The sequence below is a fragment of the Lolium perenne genome, chromosome 4 (assembly GCF_019359855.2).
Source record: "Lolium perenne isolate Kyuss_39 chromosome 4, Kyuss_2.0, whole genome shotgun sequence".
In the NCBI taxonomy this organism is placed as follows: domain Eukaryota; kingdom Viridiplantae; phylum Streptophyta; class Magnoliopsida; order Poales; family Poaceae; genus Lolium; species Lolium perenne.
The window spans coordinates 390,509,123-390,518,968 of NC_067247.2; positions in this window are offsets into that span (position 1 = coordinate 390,509,123).

The window sequence follows — 9,846 nt, forward strand, 5'->3', positions numbered from 1 at the left end:
TGTAACTTTTATTGTTCGTAGAGGATGACATGCGGGACCCATGAGCCAGCAGCTTACTCAACGTTTCAAAGGCGGCATGAGATCGGAAGAAAAAGGCAAGTGACCAAATATCAGGAGCCAAAAATAATCCAAGAAATGAAACTTATTGTACATAGAGGATGACATGCGGGTCCCATATTGCAGCAGCGGTTTCAGCGTTTCAAATGCGGTTTGAGATCAAAAGAAAAAGAAAGTAGCCAGAAATTAGGGGGTAAAAAAACTCCAAAAAAAGAAAGTTGATTGTACATAGAGGATGACATGCGGGTCCCATGAGTCAGCAGCTTACTCAACGTTTCCAAGGCGGCAGGGGATCAAAAGAAAAAGGAAATAGCCAAAAATCAGAGGTGAAAAAAAAACCAAGAAAAGAAATTTTATAGTACATAGAGGATGACATGCGGGTCCCATGAGCCAGCAGGTTCCTCAACGTTTTCAAAGGCCGGTGGGGATCAAAAGAAAAAGGCAAATAGCCAGAAATTAGGGGTAAACAATAAATCCAACAAAGGAACGGTTTATTGTTCATAGATGCTGACATGTGGGACCCATGAGCCAAAGCGTCAAGGCAAGTGACCAAAAATCAGGGGTAAAAAAAATCCAAGAAAAGGAACTTTATTGTACATAGAGGATGACATGTGGGTCCCATGAGCCAGCACCTTACTCAACGTTTCAGAGGCGGCTTGAGATCGAAAGAAAAAGGAAAATGACCGAATATCAGGAGCTAAAAATAATCCAAGAAAGGAAACTTTTATTGTACATAGAGGTTGACATATGGGTCCCACTAATACAAGCTCTTTTGCTCAAAGATCTTGCAAGTTGATTGTACATAGAGGATGACATGCGGGCCCCATGTGTCAGCAGCTTACTCAATGTTTCCAAGGCGGCAGTGGATCAAAAGAAAAAGGAAATAGCCAAAATCAGAGGGTGAAAAATAAATCCAACAAAGGAGAGGTTTATTGTCCATGGAGGCTGACATCTGGGACCCACGAGCCAGCAGCGTCCTCTACGTTTAGAAGGCGACTGGGGATCGAAAGAAAAAAGGCAAATAGCCAGAAATTAGGGGTACAAAATAACTCCAAGAAAGGAAGTGTTTATTGTTCATAGAGGCTGACATGTGGGACCCATGAGCCAGCAAAGTCTTCAACGTTTCAAAGGCGGCAGGGGATCAAAAGAAAAAGGCAAATAGCCAGAAATTAGGGGTACAAAATAACTCCAAGAAAGGAAGTGTTTATTGTTCATAGAGGATGACATGCGGGACCCATTTAGCAGCAGCGGTCTCAACGTTTCCAAGGCGGCACGGGATCAAAAGAAAAAGGAAGTAGCCAGAAATTAGGGTTCAAAAATAACTCCAAGAAAGGAAACTTTTATTGTTCGTAGAGGATGACATGCGGGACCCATGAGCCAGCAGCTTACTCAACGTTTCAAAGGCGGCATGAGATCGAAAGAAAAAGGCAAGTGACAAAATATCAGGAGACAAAGATAATCCAAGAAAAGAAAACTTTATTGTACATAGAGGATGACATGCGGGTCCCATTTAGCAGCAGCGGTCTCAACGTTTCAAATGCGGCTTGAGATCAAAAGAAAAAGAAAGTAGCCAGAAATTAGGGGGTAAAAAAAACTCCAAGAAAGGAAAGTTTTATCGATGAGCCAGCAGAGTCCTCAACGTTTCAAAGGCGGCAGGGGATCAAAAGAAAAAGGAAATAGCCGAAAATCAGAGGGTGAAAAAAAACCAAGAAAATGAACTTTTATAGTACATAGAGGATGACATGCGGGTCCCATGAGCCAGCAGGTTTTTCAACGTTTCAAACGTGGCATGAGATCGAAAGAAAAAGGCAAGTGACCAAATATCAGGAGCCAAAAATAATTCAAGAAAAGAAACTTGATTGTACATAGAGTATGACATGCGGGTCCCATTTAGCAAATAGCCGGTATCACCGTTTGAGAGGCTGCACGGGATCAAAAGAAAAAGGCAAGTGACCAAATATCAGGAGCCAAAAATAATCTAAGAAAAGAAATTTTACTGTACATAGAGGATGACATGCGGGTCCCATTTTGCAGCAGCGGTCTCAACGTTTCCAAGGCGGCACAGGACCAAAAGAAAAATGAAGTAGCCATAAATCAGGGGGTGAAAAAATTCCAAAAAAAGAACGATTTCAATTGGGCTGCATGTGGACATCTGGGCATTCGAACTATCCTGCTGGGGCTTTTAACTCGTACAATTTCAGCCCACTCCAAAACAGGATAGTTCGGATTTTTCTAAAAAAAACAGGAAAGTCCTATGCTTCGCAAAAACAAAAACAAGGAGATTCAGCATATAAATTTGTTTATGTAAAAATAAATATTTAATTTATCCGTTGAAATAGCTCAGAGCGCAATACACTGTTTATTGTCTCGCAAAATAATCAAGATATCACATGTTTCTTGTACGGGAGGCTGACATGGGGGACCCATGAGCCAGTAGCGTCGTTTTAAAGGCGGCAGGGGATGGAAAGAAAAAATAAACCAAAAATCTGTTGGTAAAAAATCCAAGAAAAGAAACATTTTCGTTCTGAGAGGATGACATGCGGGACCCATGAGGCAAGACAACATCCTCGGCGTTTATTGTTCATAGAGGCTGACATGTGGGACCCGTGAGCCGCCAGCGTCCTCAACGTTTTAAAGGCGGCAGGATATCGAAAGAAAAATAAGCCAAAAATCATTTGGTAAACAATATCCAAGAAAAGAAACATTTACCGTTCCGAGAGGATGACATGCGGGACCCATGAGGCAAGGCATCCTCAACGATTCCAAGGCGGCAGGGATCAAAGAAAAAAAGGAAATATCCAGAAATTAATTAGGGGTTCAAAAAAAATCCATCAAAGGAAACTTTTATTGTTCATAGAGGATGACTTGTGGGACCGACCTGCCAACAGCGTCCTCATCGTTTCAAAGGGGCAGGAGATCAAAAGAAAAAGGCAAATAGCCAGAAATTAGGGGTAAAAAATAACTCCAAGAAAGGAAACTTTTATTGTTCGTAGAGGATGACATGCGGGACCCATGAGCCAGCAGCTTACTCAACGTTTCAAAGGCGGATGAGATCGAAAGAAAAAGGCAAGTGACAAAATATCAGGAGCAAAAGATAATCCAAGAAAAGAAACTTTATTGTACATAGAGGATGACATGTGGGTCCCATTTAGCAGCAGCGGTATCACCGTTTGAGAGGCGGCAGGGGTTCAAAAGAAAAAAGAAATTGCCAAAAATCAGAGGGTGAAAAAACCAAGAAAATGAACTTTTATAGTACATAGAGGATGACATGCGGGTCCCATGAGCCTGCAGGTTCCTCAACGTTTCAAACGTGGCATGAGATCGAAAGAAAAAGGCAAGTACCCAAATTTGAGGTGCCAAAAAAAACTCCAAGAAAAGAAAGTTGATTGCTCATAGAGGATGACATGCGGGTCCCATTTAGCTGCAGCGGTCTCACTGTTTGAGAGGCGGCAGGGGATCGAAAGAAAAAGGCAAGTGAACGAATATGAGGTGCCAAAAATAATCCAAGAAAAGAAAGTTTTATAGTACATAGAGGATGACATGCGGGTCCCATTTAGCAGCAGCGGTATCACCGTTTGAGAGGCGGCAGGGGATCAAAAGAAAAAAGAAATTGCCAAAAATCAGAGGGTGAAAAAAACCAAGAAAATGAACTTTTATAGTACATAGAGGATGACATGCGGGTCCCACGAGCCTGCAGGTTCCTCAACGTTTCAAACGTGGCATGAGATCGAAAGAAAAAGGCAAGTGAAAAAATATCAGGAGCCAAAAATAATTCAAGAAAAGAAAGTTTTATAGTACATAGAGGATGACATGCGGGTCCCATTTAGCGGCGGTATCACCGTTTGAGAGGCGGCAGGGGTTCAAAAAAAAAAGAAATTGCCAAAAATCAGAGGGTGAAAAAAACCAAGAAAATGAACTTTTATAGTACATAGAGGATGACATGCGGGTCCCATGAGCCTGCAGGTTCCTCAACGTTTCAAACGTGGCATGAGATCGAAAGAAAAAGGCAAGTGCCCAAATATGAGGTGCCAAAAAAAACTCCAAGAAAAGAAAGTTGATTGCTCATAGAGGATGACATGCGGGTCCCATTTAGCTGCAGCGGTCTCACTGTTTGAGAGGCGGCAGGGGATCGAAAGAAAAAGGCAAGTGACCAAATATCAGGAGCCAAAAATAATTCAAGAAAAGAAAGTTTTATAGTCCATAGAGGATGACATGCGGGTCCCATTTAGCAGCAGCGGTATCACCGTTTGAGAGGCGGCAGGGGATCGAAAGAAAAAGGCAAGTGACCAAATATGAGGTGCCAAAAAAATCCAAGAAAAGAAAGTTTTATAGTACATAGAGGATGACATGCGGGTCCCATTTAGCAGCAGCGGTATCACCGTTTGAGAGGCGGCAGGGGATCGAAAGAAAAAGGCAAGTGACCAAATATGAGGTGCCAAAAAAATCCAAGAAAAGAAAGTTTTATAGTACATAGAGGATGACATGCGGGTCCCATTTAGCAGCAGCGGTATCACCGTTTGAGAGGCGGCAGGGGATCGAAAAAAAAAGGCAAGTGACCAAATATGAGGTGCCAAAAAAAACTCCAAGAAAAGAAAGTTGATTGCACATAGAGGATGACATGCGGGTCCCATTTAGCAGCAGCGGTCTCAACGTTTCCAAGGCGGCAAGGGATCAAAAGAAAAAGGAAGTAGCCAGAAATCAGGGGGTCAAAAAAAATCCAAGAATAGAAAGAATTTTGGTTCATAGAGGATGACATGCGGGACCCATGATCCTGCGTCGTAAACAGCTCGATCGGAGAACGTTGAACGAGATGGCGCGATCGAGAAAAAAAACAATGCCAGAGAGGCTGCCATCTGGGCCCTACATCCCTCGGCGGTGCGGATTTGCGTTGACTCGGCCGGCGAACCCGAGATTTCGAGATGCACCACGTCCCGGGCCACCATACGCGACGTTTTGGCCGCTTTCGTCGGGCTAGGTGGCCTCAAAAACGAGAAAAAAAAAGTTTTGACATGCACCACGGAGGGACCCAAAATCGTCGGCCATGGTACACCAGCAACCACGGCGCGACTTCAACTTCGTCGGCCATGGCAACTTTTCTTGTAGTGAAGTTTCCCTTAAGTGAATCATCCAAGGTTTATCGAACTCAGGGAGGTAGAGGTCAAAGATATCCCTCTCAAGCAACCCTGCAATTAAGATACAAGAAGTCTCTTGTGTCCCCAACACACCTAATACACTTGTCAGATGTATAGGTGCACTAGTTCGGCGAAGAGATAGTGAAATACAAGTAATATGGATGATTATAAGTAGTAATTGCAATCTGAAATAAAAATGGCAGCAAGCGAACTTGTAGCAGAACTTGTTGGAAACGGTGTTTCAATGCTTAGAAACAAGGCCTAGGGATCATACTTTCACTAGTGGACACTCTTAACAATGATCACATAATTGAATAAGTAGATGCTACTCTCAAACACTCTCTTGTTGGATAACAAACACCATTCATTGTGTAGGGCTACAAAATCACACCTCAAGCCGGAGTAAACAAGCTCCACAACTTCATAAAGGAATCACACACGATGCGCACACCGTCACCATCACACCGTGGAGATTGACTCCGGAGTTCATATTAAAGTAACCTCTAGAGTGCATAATAGACAAGAGTAACATCTACATATTCAACTAGATTACAAAGCTCATGATCACATAAAAATCACACCATGGGAGAGAGAGATGAACCACATAGCTACCGGTAGAGCCCTCAGCCTTGGGGGAGAACTACTCCCTCCTCATCATGGGAGTCAGCAGCGGCGATGAAGATGGCGGTGGTGTCGATGGAGATGGATTCCGGGGGCACTTCCCCGTCCCGGCGGCGTGCCGGAATAGAGACTTCCCGGCGGCGTCTTAGCGGCGGCTATGTAACTTTTCGTGGAATATGACTGATGTTCTTAGGGTTTTCGGAGACGAAGGAATATATAGGCGATGGGGCAGCGTCGGGGGAGCCAGGGGGTGGCCTCCCCACACCTGGGCGTGCCAGGAGGGTGGGCCGCGCCGCCCTATGGGGTGGCCCCCCTGCTGGTCGTCTCATACGTCTCAAACGTATCCATAATTTCTTATGTTCCATGCTACTTTTATGACAATACTCACATGTTTTATATACACTTTACATCATTATTATGCATTTTCCGGCACTAACCTATTAACGAGATGCCGAAGCGCCAGTTGCTGTTTTCTGCTATTTTTGGTTTCAGAAATCCTACAAAGGAAATATTCTCGGAATTGGACGAAATCAACGCCTAGGGTCTTATTTTTCCACGGAGCTTCCAGAAGACCGAAGAGCATACGAAGTGGGGCCACGAGGTGGCCAGACCATAGGGCGGCGCGGCCAGGGAGGGGCATGCGCCGGCCTATGGTGTGGGCCCCTCGTCAGCCCTCCGACTCTGCCCTTCCGCCTACTTAAACTCTCCGTCGCGAAAACCCTATTACCGAGAGCCACGATACGGAAATACTTCCAGAGACTGTTGCCTGCCAAAACCCACCGGCGAGCAGCGACGAGCAACACGGAGAGCCGGGAGGCTCCCAGGACTGCTGGTGGGCCCTGGTCCCTCGGGCAACGGCCCGCAATGCTCCGGCACACGTCCTGACGGTCGCAAGGGCGTGCCACCTGACCTATACCTGGTCAGGAAGGTGTTGGATTGCTTCGATTAGCTTCCTGCATGGTATACACGTAAACATTAAATGAGCCTCGATCGGCTCTCAGGTTACCCTGTGAATCGGCTCAAAGAGCCGATTGCCCCATGGTTCATATTGGATTTATGACAACATGGGGATCCTGCTTTATCAAAACCAAGTTAAATCAATCTACGACAGTTTAGGGTTTTCACCGCATAACCGGAACATCCTACACGTAACTGAGCCTGGCAGATACGAAAGATAACGGAAAACTAGTCCTAGAGGAGGCCTAAAAACCAACGTGGAGTCGATTCCCGGAACATCCCTTCTAGGATTGGCAAACCATACCTTACGCACTACTGGATCATTCAACCCGTTTGCAAGGCCTAACCATGCGGATATCAAACTAATCCTTGAAGAACAAGGAACAACTATAACAGATCAGATCTACTAAATAAAGATGAAGCAAGGTGCTGCCCTTACACCTAGGATAGGTGTAAAGGCAGCTAGATATCGAGGGGCAGCATAACTAAGCAAGCATGTTCAGAAAAAGCATCGATGCAAGCCCCAAAACATCTACGATAAGGGTGTTACTCGCCATCAACAAGGCTTCAGTACGAGCAACACCAGATAATGAATAAACCGATACTGCCTAGATCGCAAGATGCGATCTAGGCAGCATGATGCTTATCCGGAAGAAACCCTCGAAACAAGGGGTGGCGATGCGCCTAGATTGTGTTTGTTGTGAACGTGGTCGTCCTCCTTTCTCAATAACCCTAGGTACACATTTATAGTCCGGGGACTTTCTATCTTTGGAATAAACCTAGTCGTATACGACCAAACTCTATCTCTTAATTCTAAACTAAGATGCGATCTACCATAATGTACAGATACACGGGCAATCTAGCCCAAATTCTCGCACAAGGCCGATTCAGAGACACTTCATGTAAATTTCCTCCAAGCCCATCTCAATTACGGCCCACCTTCTAATTTGGCCAAAATCTGGTGATAACACATGCCCCCCTGGTTTTGGCAATAATAATTCCAAAACCACTCTGTTTTTCCTTCATCGGGTCATGCGTTGCAGAGCAGAACCGCTACAGTGCCCTTTCATCATGATGCCTTGCCTTCTCAACTTCTCCGCACTGCACGATTTGACAGTTTTGGCACCGCATCCTCGAAACTGCCACAGCATTGAATTATCTTCCACTATATTCCCCTTTATTTAAACTCATCTGCGCGGTTCGCTTCCTCATCGCCTCCTCATCCTCTGTTCCTCTGCATTAGTACTCGAAAAAAAACCCTTTCCTCTGCCATGGACCCCTCCTCCTCCGCCTCCTCGGCCCTCTCTTTCCAGTCCTCCTCCTCCAGCGAGCCAATGCCGGAGTACGACCCGATAAGGGCGTACGAGGCCCGCGCCCCAGAGTGGTGGGACGAGAGGGACTGGAACTTCTCCGTCGAGTCCGAGGACGATGACTCCTTGACCGACGGGGAGGATGACCTCCATTTCCTCATTGATGGGGATTTGGAGGAGGAGAGCGACGACGACGCTCTCTGGGGCGAAGACATCTCCTCCGACGAGGAGGAGGATAAGGAAACGGAGGAGGACACCTCCTCCGACGAGTACCCGCCGATGAAGCGCTTCCGCGCCGGGTCGGAGGATGATGACGACGATGACGATGATGAAGAAGACGAAGCCCCTGCCGGCGGCTTCGACAGCAGCGACGACAGATCATCCTTTTGAGAGCAATCGGCTCTTAGTTGTAAGAAATCCTCTTATCAATGAAGAATGTTTCCCAATTCGATTTCTCCGATTGTCCAATTTGATTCTTCCGATTATCAGAGTAAGTCCACACACCAAGAACCGATAGCAACGCATCGGTCTTTCGCCATAAAACGCCAATAAGGCCAAACTCAGTTACCTAATTAGACAGGTCCAAACAGACATCCCCCAAATTCAAACGGTAACTTGATGCCTGCTCGTAACAGTTTGTTACTCTAGAGTCGATGGCTGCGCATCGGCTTTTTTTTTATTCTAAAGTCGATGTCTGTGCATCGGCTGTACTTTGCAAAATTTGCAAAAAAAAATTACTGGCCGATTTCATGCATCGGCCCCCATATTTTACTGCCCATCATCCCACATACTTGGGAAATACTTCTTGAGAAGCTAGCCATTGACAGCCACTGGGAACTTCACGCCGCTCAGCTCCTCGAGCATGTATGCGTTACCCTTTAAAACTTGGTCGACTCTGTACGGCCCGTGCCAATTTGGAGACCATTTACCATATACTTTATCCTTAGTCCCCAACGGCAACACAACTTCCCATACCAGATCACCAACGTGGAACTCCTTTGGTCTCACCTTCTTATTGTACGCGCGAGCTACCTTGGCTTTGTTCTCTTTAATTTTCTCAAGCGACCACAATCTAAGTTCCGTGATATCCTCAATGCTATCACTCATCAGGGCTGCATATTCTTCAGTTGTTAAATCATTCTGAAACGTAATCCGTCTCGAGCCAGCCGTGATTTCCCAGGGCAACATGGCTTCTTGTCCATAGACCAGATGGTATGGCGAGGTTTTTATCGCTCCATGACATGACATGCGATAAGCCCACAAAGCCTCTGACAATACCTCGTGCCAACGTCTAGGGTGCTCGTCGATTTTCCTCTTAATCAGCTTGATAAGGCTCTTGTTGGACGCTTCAGCCTGCCCATTTGCTTGAGCATAGTATGGAGACGATCGGATCAGCTTAATTCCCATGTCCTCTGATGTCTACGGGTGTTTCTATTCTTGTAGACAGTGTTGGGCCTCCAAGAGCAGAGGTTTGTAGAACAGCAGCAAGTTTCCCTTAAGTGGATCACCCAAGGTTTATCGAACTCAGGGAGGAAGAGGTCAAAGATATCCCTCTCATGCAACCCTGCAACCACAAAGCAAGAAGTCTCTTGTGTCCCCAACACACCTAATAGGTGCACTAGTTCGGCGAAGAGATAGTGAAATACAAGTGGTATGAATGAATATGAGCAGTAGTAACGGCGCTTAAAAGTGCTTGCTGGCGTGCAGTTGATGGTAGTAATATTGCAGGAAGTAAACATGCAGCAGAACAGTAAACAAGCAGCGATAGC